We start from the raw sequence: 14,096 nt of genomic DNA, 5'->3' as shown, positions 1-14,096 counted from the left end.
CTGGCGGGGTGGCTGCTGCTGTTCTGGCCTGCGTGCCGGAGCACAGGTAAGAGGGAGGGGCCGCTCGCTTGTGCAGAGAGCGGCCCCTTATGTCAAGAAGGAAGCTGTCGGCTCGGGCGGGGGGCAAGGTGACAAGGCGCATGCGGCCCCGCCCCTACTGCAGTGCCAGGTTACATGTGGAAATGTGTGTCTGCGAGGTCCACCACAGGGGTGGGAAGGCCTCACCACTTAAAATAAGGATGGATAAATGTGAGGCCTCTGGTGACGCTACGGAGGCCTCACAGTAGGCATCAGGGGGTGTGGCCATCCAGCAAGAGGCCTCGCAAGAACCTGGCGAGGCCTCTTGTGGAGGAAAGAAGGGCGGGCTGCGGTTGAGGAGCCCGCGGGCCCGCCTGATGCCAGGAGGCGGGAGGGAGGTGTTATGAGCGGGGAGGAGCAAGGGTTTGTTGGAGGGTTGGAGGCGAAACAAAGCCACCTTGGCCTGAGGTGGATTTCAGGGAAGTTTATGAGCATGGTTGGAGGAGGGGAGGGAGAGAGTCGCCAGTGGAGGGTCCAGAAGGCGGGGTGAGGTAGGAGCGGCCCGGGAGGTGGACTCATGGCTGGAGAAAGCCCCCTTGGGAGCTAGAGAGGGGCTGTGTAAGGGTTTTGGAAAGGAACCCCCTGGGGAGGGTACAGGGCAGTCTAGATCCGGGTTTGTTGGGCTGGGGGTTTTTCGCCAGGCAGAGAGGGGGACTGGATTCTTTGGAATAGAGCGATGCGGAGGAACTGGGAGGAGAGGGAGTGGGTGTTTTGCTCGGGACAGAGTCTCCAGGCTGTCACTGGGCTGTAAAGCACCCAAGCAGGAGATATGATGCACCAAGGGGCAGGGAAGGGTCGTTAGACATGCGGGGTGGGCCCGCTTTGGGGTGTTGGGAGGGGACGGGGGCACAACATTTCACACGGCTCTAGTGTCCCCACAGATAATGTGGGTATAGAAAACAATGGTCCTAGACCTATACTTACTAAACCTAAATCACTCGGTACAGAGTTATCAATTGCACCAAGTTATAGAGCATTCTCTTTATTTATGCTCCAACCAACTGAATGTCTCAGTCAAGAAAACAATTGCAATCGACCTCTATAGAAACAATTTTAATTCATTGCATCTAAATATTAGAATATAGAAACTCTTTTGTCATTCGAGAGTGCATAGGTTGCCCCAGAGAGAGCGTGCAGTATAAAAATTGAGTGATTAGAGTGTATTAAGTGAATGGAGAGATAGAAAGAAAGAATCATAGGAATAGTGACATAAAATCTTTTTACAATATTTATATACAAAGGATCGGTTGGACTAATCACCGTCCTAGTTGACCTGGCCACCAAAGTAATACACACGTTTATAGTAGTATTTAAGCAGAGATGGACATATTGTTCCAATAGTATATGCACATAATGATAATGAAATAAGGTCTAGGTAAGAAACAACAAGGGCGTCAACGTTTCGACTCATCTTAGGGCCTGTAGGCTAGTTGGACCTTGGCCTTGCGAGTCTTCATCAGGACTAGAAGAATGGAACCACCAAGGGCTAGTTGAGTGACCCTATGGGAAGGAGATTAAAAATGAGGCTGTTGCAATGGGTTGTATAAAAATAGAATTTCTCTAACACAGTAAGAGAAAAAGGGGGGCAGTAATGCTTACCCTTAAGTAGGGACTGTGTGGAATAAGTTCAAGTCATATTCCAGGAATTATAAACACCTAAAAAATATATTAAGGTATCAATTATCCCATATTACAATATACCTATACTTCTGAACATAATAGACACTAAGCCGAATGATAATTATTACCTGGTAGGAGCTAGAAGGTAAATCGTTCAGAGGTTAAACCTCTGTAAAATGGGTCTCAATGATTCAAACAGCTGAAATAATAAATTTGTTGAAATTACAATAGTAATCCTCAGAGTGAACAACAATCATCCTAAAATAGGTAAGTATAAGGAAGGTCAAAAGCTCACCTTCTCACTACAGATTGGCGTGTCTGTGAGTGTCTGTGTCAGGAAGATCCAATAAATAGTGTAACTGGAATTTAAACAATTAGAAATTAAGGACCCTGACAGGGTGATTAGCTTTTCTCAAAGAATTATTAGAGTAAGCATATCAGGGATCAAGGCTCACCTTATCGCTAAGTAATTGTCGGCGTGTGTCCGTATCAGAAGATTCCAAAGTACTTAATGCGGCTGGAATACAAATGAATTTAAATTAGGGGCAGTGCCCACCGGTATGCTTGATCGTATCAAGCAATACTCCACCGGTTAAAAACTCACCTAATCGCTGCTGGAAGTCAGCGTTTCTGTAATAACAGTGTTGCGCGTAGCTGCAACACCGGGAAAGCAACGAGACAGGGTCTCGTATGTGTTAAAAACGTAAGCGACGTGCAAAAGCGTCAGAAAAATGAAGGAAGGACTATCAGCTGACCCAGGAAGTTTACCGTTGTCAAGGCAACCCTTAAAGATGTCAAAGATTGCCGTCCACCGCTCGTTTTTCACCGCGGTGGTTTCTCAAGGCAATAATAATCAAAGGGAAACAACCTTCTACTGCAAGTAAATTTCACAGGGTCTCATATCCATTAAGACTTGAGCGACATCCCAATGCGTCTGAGAAATGAAGGAAGGACTATCGGCTGGCCCAGGGCGTTTACCGTTGTCAAGGCAACACGTAAAGATATCAAAGATTGCCGTACACCGCTCGTTGTTAACCACAGTGGTTTCTCAGGGCAATTTTAATAAAAGGAAAACAACCTTCTACTGCAAGTAAATGTCACATAGGATACATGTACTTAAAACAACATTTTTGATAGAGCATTGCATACATCAATATGAAATTGCAACAAGAACCAGAGATAGTACTTATTACAAAACGAGCACTTAAAACATTGTGACAACAGAAAAACATACTAGTACAAGGATACCACCAAAACCATCATTTAAACAATGTGAAATAATGTGTCAATAATCGTTTGAATGTCACAGGGAAATGTACATATCATTATATCTGAAAGTAATACAGAGTAGAGAGAGTATTTTTAGCAGGCCACCTTATAGTCCTAGTAGTGCCACCTGTATATTTATCTCCTCCTGCTCGTTTAGCCCTTTGTTGACAGTATCTAAGGAATATATCCATTTACATTCTCTTCTACTCAGAATACTACCAAGATCTCCCCCTCTAGGGTTAGGTATCACCTTTTCAATAACCCACCATCTAAGACTATTGGCCTCATGTTCAAAGGTGGTAAAATGCTCCACTAGAGTCGCACCTAGTGTTTTGCAGTGTATCCGGCTGCAATGTTGGAGGATTCGACATTTGACTTTTTGGACCGTCTGGCCAACATACACGAAGCCACAGGGACACACAATGGCATAGATCACCCCAGAAGTGTTACAGTTGCTTTATTGATTGAGGGTGTGTATCTGGTCGTTATGTGTGAACGAAATACGTTAGATCGTAAGGATACATGCCTTACAGGAACCACACTTTTTATGTCTTAGAAGTGGTGGGAGGCCCCAAAGTGTACTTTGGCCCGTTGGACGGGTTATGGGGAGGAGAGATTTTACCAAATGGTCCCTGATGTTTTTGCCTTTCCGAAACGCATGTAGGGGTGGCAGTATGTTCCCTAGTTCTCCACTAACTAAGTGCCAATGGCAGTTGATGGTCTTTTTTATAGCACTGCTTTTTGTGTTGAATGTAGTAACACAAACCAAACGGTCATCCCCAGTTTCTTTAGATTGGGGATAAGTAAATGTTCTCTGTGATTGTGCCAGGCTCGTTTACCGGCCTTTTTTTTAGAGTCTTAAGGGGTAGCCACGCTGACTCAGTCTCGCAATCAAGAGTGAGGACTCATCAAAGTAGTCCTCCTTCTTAGTACAGTTCCTCCGCAACCTCAGAAACTGGCCAAATGGCAAATTATCGCTGAGGTTACGGGGATGATGTCTTGTGTATCTAAGAAGGGTGTTCCGTTCACTACTTTTTCTGTAGAGACTGGTGTATAGACTCCCAGATTCTGTCTTGATTTGTATATCCACAAAATTGATTGAAGCATTGTCTGCCTCCAGTGTAAATTTGGTATCTTCAGAACATGTGTTGAGCCACTCATGAAATTGCATAAAAAGTTCCTTTTCTCCCTCCCAGATTAAAAGGACATCGTCAATATAACGAGTCCAAAGTGTGATATGATTCTGGTATGGGTTATACTGATTCAAGACAAATTGCTGTTCATACTCACTCATTTATATTATTGCTAGGTTGGTGGCAAAGCTTGCCCCCATCGCCACGCCTTTCGTTTGCATATAGTATTTTTTTTGAAAGACAAAAAAATTATTGATCATAGCTATGGTGAGTAATTGAATAATGAATTCAGTAGGAACTCTCTGGGGGTGCGGTCTTCTATTCAATACAGTTTCAATGCATATTAAAGCTGCTTGCTGGGGAATGTTTGTATACAAAGCAGTGATGTCCATAGTGGCTAAAAGGGCTGTCTTCGGATCATGTGGACGACCATCAATGAGTTGGATTGTATTCATCGTATCCCTTAAATACGTGGGTGTTGCGATGGCGATAGGTTTTAAGAAGTCATCTATTTATTTACACAGTGGTTCTAGAAGAGAACCACATCCCGATATAATAGGTCTCCCTGGAGGGTCCTCCATTCTTTTGTGTATCTTAGGGAGGGTATATATGGTCGGCATGCGGGGATGTTTATTATTCAAAAGATCATGCTTATGTTTAGTGATGAGACCATCCTCCAACGCTTGTTATGTTATTTTGTTTATAGACTCACTGACTGCTTTGGTGGGATCTTTCCTAAGAAGGGCATAATTCCCTTGTACCGCAAGCTGTGAAAGTATTTCGCTTTGGTATTTCTCACTATTCTGTATAACAATGGCACCGCCCTTGTCAGCGGGCTTTATTATAATGTTGGTGTTATTCATCAGAGTTTTTAAGCCATCTTTCTCCTGCTTAGTGACATTATACGGGACATATTGCCGGCCCGCAAGTATTTTGTCCACATCTCGTAGGACCACTTGTTCATAGGCCAATATTTTATGATCTATCGATTGAGTAGGAGGATTAAACTTTGCGGGGGGTCTTAGACCACTACCCGAAAAAGTCGGATTGTAAGGAATTTTCAGGAAATAGTGCTTGAGTCTCACTTTTCTAAAAAAATTGTTGTAATGCAATTCTAAGATTGAAATTGTTGGGCATAGATGTCGGGACAAAAGATAAACCTTTTGATAAAACATCTTGTTCACTAGATGTAAGCATATAGTCCGATATATTGACTATTGGGTTATCTGGTTCATGTACTACCATCTGTAGTGCTGGCGTCTCGTCCTGATCTCGCCATGTGAGTCTTGCTGGAAGTGTATTTGCTTTTTCCCTCTCCCCCTACTATTGTTATTTCAACAAATTTATTATTTCAGCTGTTTGAATCATTGAGACCCCTTTCACAGAGTTTTAAACTCGGAGCGATATACCTTCTAGCTCCTACCAGGTAATAATTATCATTCGGCTAAGTGTCTATTACGTTCAGAAATATAGGTATATAGTAACATGGGATAATGGATACCTTAATATATATTTTTTAGGTGTTTACAATTCCTGGAATATGACTTGAACTTATTCCACACAGTCCCTACTTAAGGGTAAGCATTACTGCCCCCCTTTTTCTCTTACTGTGTTAGAGAAATTCTATTTTTATACAACCCATTGCAACAGCCTCATTTTTAATCTCCTTCCCATAAGGTCACTCAACTAGCCCTTGGTTGTTCCATTCTTCTAGTCCTGATGAAGACTCGCAAGGCCAAGGTCCAACTAGCCTACAGGCCCTAAGACGAGTCGAAACGTTGACGCCCTTGTTGTTTCTTACCTGGACCTTATTTCATTATCATTATGTGCATATACTATTGGAACAATATGTCAATCTCTGCTTAAATACTACTATAAACGTGTGTATTACTTTGGTGGCCAGGTCAACTAGGACGGTGATTAGTACAACCGATCCTTTGTATATAAATATTGTAAAAAAAAATTATGTCACTATTCCAATGATTCTTTCTTTCTATCTCTCCATTCACCTAATACACTCTAATCACTCAATTTTTATACTTCACGCTCTCTCTGGGGCAACCTATGCACTCTTGAATGACAAAAGAGTTTCTATATTCTAATATTTAGATGCAATGAATTAAAATTGTTTCTATAGAGGTCTATTGCAATTGTTTTCTTGACTGAGACATTGAGTTGGTTGGAGCATAAATAATGAGAATGCTCTATAACTTCGTTAAATTGATAACTCTGTACCGATTGATTTAGTTTTAGTAAGTATAGGTCTAGGACCATTGTTTTCTATACCCAGATATACCCAGGTCCGTGACTATTGGGTTACCCCATTTTTGATAATGGTTACCCACAGGTAATGTGGCATGGCTCGGGGCAGAATCGAATATGGGCTTTGGCTCGACCAGCACACCAGACCATGTTCCCTTTTTGCAGGACGACGAATGTTCAGTGGGGCCCGCCTCGGGTGGGCAGCGTGCAGCTCGTCGGCCCTGAGGGGAAGAGTCAGCGACACCCCACGCGGCTAGCTGGCACGCAACATTGGACCCCCAAGATCACTGCCACAAGTGGGTATAGTGGTGCAACGGGTGGAAAGATTTCGAGCATTCTCCACCTCCCTGGACCAAGGCCATATGTTCAACACATCGGTAGCGGGTTGGGGGGGCAGGGTTTGTCACCCCCCTGGTAAGGCCCCACTGCAGGGTTGTGGGAATAGTGCCGCAGAGGCGCACACAATGCTAGATTACCCTGAAGACAGCCTGGAAGGTTAACTGAGGGAAGAGGGGGAAGAGCAATCATGGGAAAAAGGAGCAGTGGGGGGTTCTACTAATGTATGTACTAGCTTCTTCCAGGAGGAACTAACTCAGCGCAGAGTGGGGCCAGAGTGCCATGGTACACAGTTGGCGGTGAAGCAGCAGACCATGGAGCGGGCACGGACACTGGCACCAGGTAAGAAGGTGAAACAGGTGCACGCAGTTCAGGAGAAACAAGGGGAACCTTCGGCAGGGATAACTATGGTATCCATTGGGATGGAGGCCGGGGAGCCCCATGCCTGCAGGAAGGACCGCTTAAGGAAAGGACAATACGTGCCGGACACCGGAGTGGGGACAGAGGACCCCCTGGTGAGCACAGCCCGAAGAGTATCCCCCAGTGGAGGGGGAGGAGCGCAAAGGGCATGCAGAGGTGGGACAAGGAGACAAGGGTGACCAGCAGGACCCTGGGGTTAAAAAAAGAGAGCATAGAGGTGAAATTCAAGAAGTTACCGTACATGGGGAAAGCAAAACCTTTAGGAGCGCATTTAATACCATAGACCCGTGGTTCCCAAACTGTGCGCCGCGGCACCCCGGTGCGCCGTAATGAGGTGCCAGGGGCGCCGCGCACAGTCTAGGGTGACCAACCGTCCGTAAATTTCACGGACCGTCCGTACGCCTTTTGTCTGTAATTTTGGCCATCACAGGGAGCAGAGAGGCCTCACCCCGCCTGATGGGGCGCCTCACACTCCTCCTGGGGCAGAAGAGCAGCCCCTCCTGCCCATTGTCATTCTGTATGGGGCTGATTGCCACAGACAGAATGACAATGGGGCAGTCTGAAGTGTGGCAGCATGTGGAGGCCTCCTCCTTGCTCAGGATACAGCAGGGCATTCTGTTAGAAAAAAAAGTAAAATGCCCAAGCTGCAACGTTAGAGAACACTTCATTTAAAGAAGCCTGTGAAACAAGTTAATAAAAAGAACGGGTTATCGTTCTCTCTGTCTCGTCATTTTAGAACTGAAGTATTTTCAATATTATATTCAACAAAGCCATGGTTGCTGCTTTTTTATTTTAAGGAACTAGCAACCATTGACAAAGCCAATAGTCCTGGCTTGTTGTTGGTGTAATGATACTTGCTGTATTATATATCTGGATGCAATGACAGAAATAACATAATACGAGTCAGGCACAACACTATGCTAAGAGCAGATTTTTAGCCTAGGTCTTTTAAACTACGCTCTTAATTACATCCCCCCAGTTTTTTTTACACCACTCTAAGCCCTGGAAACAACACCATGTTACAGTCACCTCACATCCTGGCACTGTGCATCATGTGTGACTCATGACTTCTATGTTTTCAGTCTGCCTATGTGCAGAAGTATAGTGAACCCTCCCCCCCCCCCCCCAACCCCCTGCTGTAGTTCGTTCTTGATAGGCCTCTTCTGTTTGCAACTCTGCAGACAAAGGCTCAGCTCATGTGAAAAGGTGGGTGAGTAAATAAGTGAAGGAATGTCTGAATGGCTGGATGGATTACTGAAAGGATGAATGGATGAATGAAAGGGGGAATGGATAGATAATGAAAGAAAGGATGGATGAGCGAATGAGTGGAAGTATGGATGAGAGAAAAGGTAAATAGATGGATGTACGGGTGGAAGGGTGGATGGATGGGTAAAAGGGTGAATGGGTGTGTGAAAGGATGGAATTGATGAGTGAAAGGTCAGCTGATGGGCGAGTAAATTGGTGGATGGGTGTGTGAAAGGATGGATGGATGAATGAAAGGGTAGATGATGGGCAAGTGAATGGGTGGATGGATGAATTGATAAGTGAAATGGTGAATGGATAGATGAGTGAAAGGGTGGATGTAAGGATTGATGAGTGAGTGAAAGGGGGTTTTATGGACAAAAGGATGGATATATGAGTGAAGTGAAAGATGAGATTAATAATTCAAGCATTCCAACCATTATAATACCTCAATTGCGTCCCAATTACTTTAAGGAAGACAACAGGAAGTACATACCCCCACCCTCCCACCGGTAAAAAAATGGTGGGGAGCCACGGCAACTGCCGGTTAGGTCAAGGGAGCCACAGGTCAAAAGAGTTTGGGAACCACTGCCATAGACGAAAGAGAAAATACGGAAAGGGGAGTATGTAGAGATCTTAAAGCTACTACATAGAGACCTCAGGTTTAAAGAGGGATCCAAGGAAGAGGAGTTAGAACTAGCCAAACACCAGCGAGTCCCAATGATGATTGAGAACTGGACCGCGGCTTTCCTTATCTATGCCAGCGACTACTGCAAGAAGTTCCATGAGAGGGCAGTGGCCATATTCAAGTACATAGACGTCATCAGGTAGGCGCATCTAAATTTCAGGGGGAATGCATGGCCCCAATATGACGAGGAGTTCTGGGCCCATCTAGCAGTAGACCCGGACACTCTATGGGGCGGGTAAGACACAGATTTATGGCAGCACACCATGGGGCCAGCGAAATTCGGCAAGACCATTTTTACAGCAAGTGGTTTGCCAATAGTATACAAGCAGGGTGGGAGGGGGAAACAGAAGCCAAGGGACCCAAATGGGAGCTTGCTGGGGCTACAACAAGGGCCTATGCACGAGAGAGCTGAGCGAATTCCAGTACAGATGATCGAAATGGTCAGGCAGTTACCCGTTGGTTGCCTGCGTCTCCGCTGGCACCGCCACGGGCTACGGGCAACAAGGGAATGCAGGTAGTCAGACAGGAGTGCCCCAGGGGAATAAATATGGTCAAGGAAGGGGGTTCGGATCTGGTAAAGGGGCACAGGGACCTGCAGGGAAAGGCTCATACACCCATTAACATTTAAAGATTGGCTTTCTGGCTCTCCTTCTACGAAAGGACTGACGACCCTGCGGTATTGTTGCAGGAGTTTAGGGAAGGTTTCAGGCTGGGATATAATGGCCCAAGAGTACACCATTGGGCGTCCAGTCTAAAATCAGCAGCGGAGCACCCGCAATTAGTTTGAGAAAAATTGTTTAAAGAAATACAGGAAGGGAGAATGGCAGGCCGGTTTGACACCTGGCCCATAGACCAGTTAGTTGTGTCATCTATCAGTACAGTGCCCAAGAAGAAAGCAGGGCAATATCGCCTGATCCAACACCTGTCCTGGCCAGAAGACCAGTCAGTGAATTATTCAATATCCAACAGAGTAAGTGTCAGTGACGTACTCGTCAGTGGACGTAGACCTAGCTTTGGTGGACAATGTCAGACGGGGGCGCTGATGGCAAAGAGCCACATCAAGTCAGCTTTCCGTCTGCTGCCGGTATACCTTGCTGACTTTCAGTTGTTGGGGATTCAATTTGAAGGACAATGGTTTACGTACAATGCACTCTTTATGGGTTGCTCCATTTGTTGTGCCCTTTTTGAGTGCTTCAGTACATTTCTGCAATGGTTGTTCACTTGGCACACGGGGGTGGCACACATACGCACTACCTGGACGATTTTTTCTTTGTGGGGACAACGGGATCCGGAGACTGCGAGGACTCACTTGACAGATTCCAAAGTTTGATGGCAGATTTGGGGGTGCCCCTGGCCCCGGGGAAAATGGTGGGGCCTACAACAATGTTGGCATTTCTGGGCATCGAAATTGACTCAGCAGCAGGGGAGGCCCTTTTGCCGGAGGACAAGAAGATTAAAATGGTGGATTTACTTAACACAATACTGGCAAAAGAGAAAGTGATAGTGAAAGAGGTGCAAACACTCCTGGGGCATGTGAACTTTGCATGCAGGGTGGTAAGAGCAGGGAGGACTTTTTTGCAGGCACATAGGTCTGTCACTTTCGGGCCTCCCCTTGCCTCACCATCATGTCCGTTTGAAAGCGGCAGTGTTGGAGGGCCTGCACATGTGGAAGACCTTTTTAGACAACTTAAATGGCATCCCCCTGTCATCCTGGGTGGACATGGACTGGGTCTTGGAGATTTTCCCTGACGCCACATGTGCCTGCGGTTTTGGCCTATACTGGCAGGGACACTCGTGTGCTGAGAAATGGCCTGTAGAATGGAGTGAGGGCAGATGCAGCTTCGCCTTCTTGGAATTTTTCCCCTGGTTGTGGCTGTAATGTTATGGGGCCCTCAGCTGTCTCACAAAAGAGTCCTTTTCCAGGTAGACAACATGTCGGTAGTGCAGGGAGCCACAGCTGTGGCAGCTGCTGAGAGTCTTTGTTTTGTACTGCCTTAGATTTGATATTGCTGGCACATTCCCGGTGTGGATAATGACATTGCTGATACTTTGTTTTATTTGCAGTGGGAAAGGTTCCATGAGCTGACCACGGAGGCGGGTCAGGTTAAGACTCTCATGCCACAAGAGCTATGGTCCGTACGAGAGAGAGGTTTTTACATCTAGTAGCTAGATCTTTAGCCCCGTCCATGTGGAAGGCTTACCTACAGGTCTGGGGAGAGTTTCTGAAGAATGGGGCTCAGAGGAGGCGAAAGGAACGAGACAGTGTAGAGGCTTTGTCCAATTCATACTGGGCCTTATTGAAAGAGGACAGTCCAGGGTTAAGATTTCAGGAAGCTGGCGGGCATCGCTTTTATGGGCAAACTGTGGTGGGGGTACTCATCATCTGTCGGGGTGTTGGGGAACATAATCTTGGAAGCTTGAGCAACGGAGAATGGCCCTTTTGGGCCTAAGCAGAGGCCTATGACGTTGGATATTTTGATGCATGTGATTCAGTGCTTACCCGGTGTCACTTGTTTGCCCAAGAGGGTGCGTAGAGAGAGTTGGAGGCGGGTAGTTCGCTCGGGCAGGGTTTTCATACACGGCGGATGGGAAACACCTAACGGCTTTCCCATTGTTATCTATCCTATATTTACCACTATTAAGTTTGGATGCCAGCCAGTTTGGGACTCATTCCTTTATGATTGGCACGGCAACAGAAGCTGGCAGATGGGGTGGGGGCCCAACAGAATAAGGGAAATGGGGAGATGCAAATTGGCTTGCTTTCAGGCTCATATCAGGGGGGAGGGTGATGAAGGGATGAATGGATAGGTTGTCATCTTTATTTCTTTTGCAGGTGTGGTTGCGGGTCCCTCGGAGGCAGGAATGACGGACTGGATCATGGGTCACTCGTTTGTAAAATTGGCGGAGCAACACAATAGTGTGAACTTTCACGGTCACAACCTGGGTTTCAATAAGGACTTATACGATGGAAGGAGCTGATAACAAACTTTTAACAAGCTCAATGGGGAGGGAAATTTACGGACGTTCTTATCATTCATTTGGGGGGGAATTATTTGGTAACTCAAAATGGTTGGAGATAAAATGGGACCTGAACTTAAGCAGGCTGGAAAGTTGTGGGAGGCTACCACACAATGTGGACAGAGTTCATTCCCAGGAGAGAGTGGAGGGGGCTAATAAACCGTCAGCCATCGATAAAACCAGGAGGAAACTGAACAAGGAAATGAGTGTGCTTTGCAGGGATAACCGTGTTGGCAGGATACAGCATTCAGACTGAGATTTGGGGATGTGGAGTTTTTTAGAGGGGACATAGTTCACCTGTCTTTTATGGGGATGGAGCTCTACCTGCTCCAGTTGAAGTTAGCACTAGCCAAGGTGTTGGGGGTTGAATAAGGGGCCCTGAGGAAGGGACTCACTTCTGTTCAGGTAAGACGGGGCAGGACCAGGGGGATAGCCCCTGGTCCTGGGTGGCAGTGGGCTGAGAAGTTGCCAGGATTTACACAAGTTTATTGTTTGTCAGCAGCAGTTCAGGCTGATGGGGAATGGGTCGGAAGTTCTCGCCTGGACGAGATAGGAAGTTAAAGTTTTAGGTGTGAGAAGTTGGGCATTCTCTTGGAAGTTACGTCATTCAGGGGTGTCACAATGGATCCATACCCCTTGACAAACCTTCCGTAGTACCCAGTCAGGCCCAAGAAAGCTCTGACCTGAGTCCGGGTAGTTTGAGCAACCCAGTCCATGATGGTCTGGATTTTGCTCTCTAATGGTTGAACCTGGCCTCCACCTACAAGATGGTCCAGGTACAGAACCTGACTCTGCGCTATCTGGCACTTAGTAGCCTTGATAGTTAGGCCTGCTTTCTGCTGGGCCTCCATAACATTTCTCAGGTGGACCGGGTGGCGCTAAAGACAGCAATGTCATCTAGATATGCTGCACCATAGTCTTACAGGCCTGTTAGGACTTTGTTCATCAACCTTCGAGAAATGGCAGGTGGCAGGTGCATTTTTCAAAACCAAATGGCATCACCACAAATTAGTAGTGCCCACTAGGGTAGAAAATGCTGTCAAGCTTTGCATCATCAGCTAGTCTGATCTGCAAGTAGCCAGCTGTCAGATCAAATGTGCTCAGAAACTTGGCTGAGGCCAAAGTATCTATAAGCTCATCTGCTCTGGATTGGATGGGCATCAGTCCTAGTGACTACATTGAGACCCCTGTAGTCTACACAAAACCTCATCTCTCTCTAACCACCCTGGGTGTGAGGTTTATGTACCATTTTCTGGACTTCAGTCCTGATACAGTCCCTGACATGGTCAGGTTGCCTGTAAATCTTATTTTTAACAGCCAGTGTCCACGTCATGAGTGCACCAGGTAGTCTGACTTGGAGTCAGTGAGAACATATGTCTGAACTGATTGAGCACCTGTCTGCAATCAGCTTGCTGCTGGGGAGTGAGACTGCCTGCCAAGGCTACACCATACACTGACCCATCACCAGGGTTCTGTGAGAGCAGGTCAGGGAGTGGATCACTCTCTTCCTCCTGTCCCTCATCAGTAGCCATGAGCAAGCCCATGTCTGCCCTGTCAACATATGGTTTCACTCTGTTGACATGAAGCACCCTATGGGGGCTCCTGGGAGTTCCAAGGTCTACCAAGTAGGTAACCTCTCCCTTGTGTTCAACAATTGTATGGGGCCACTCCACTTGTCCAGGAGGGATGCTGGAGCCAAAGGCTCCAACACCCACACGTTCTGTCCTGGCTGGTAAACAGTCAGCACAGCCTTTTGGTAATGCCAGGTCTTTTGAAATTCCTGGCTAGCCTCAAAGTTTTTGGTTGCCTTTTTCATATACTCAGCCATCATGGAGCGGAGACCAAGTACATAGTATACTATGTCCTGTTTATGGGGTTTGAGAGGTAACTCCCATCCCTCGTTAACCAGACACAAGGGACATTTTATAGGATGCCCAAACGGAAGTTCAAAAGGACTGTAACCAACCCCCTTCTGAGGAACCTCCCTGTATGCAAATAAAAGGTAGGGCAAAAGGATGTCCCATCTGCGT

The sequence above is a fragment of the Lissotriton helveticus genome, chromosome 3_2 (genome assembly GCF_964261635.1).
Source record: "Lissotriton helveticus chromosome 3_2, aLisHel1.1, whole genome shotgun sequence".
NCBI classification, from domain to species: domain Eukaryota; kingdom Metazoa; phylum Chordata; class Amphibia; order Caudata; family Salamandridae; genus Lissotriton; species Lissotriton helveticus.
The sequence above is the reverse complement of the archived record's forward strand: the minus strand, read 5'-3'. Positions refer to the sequence as shown.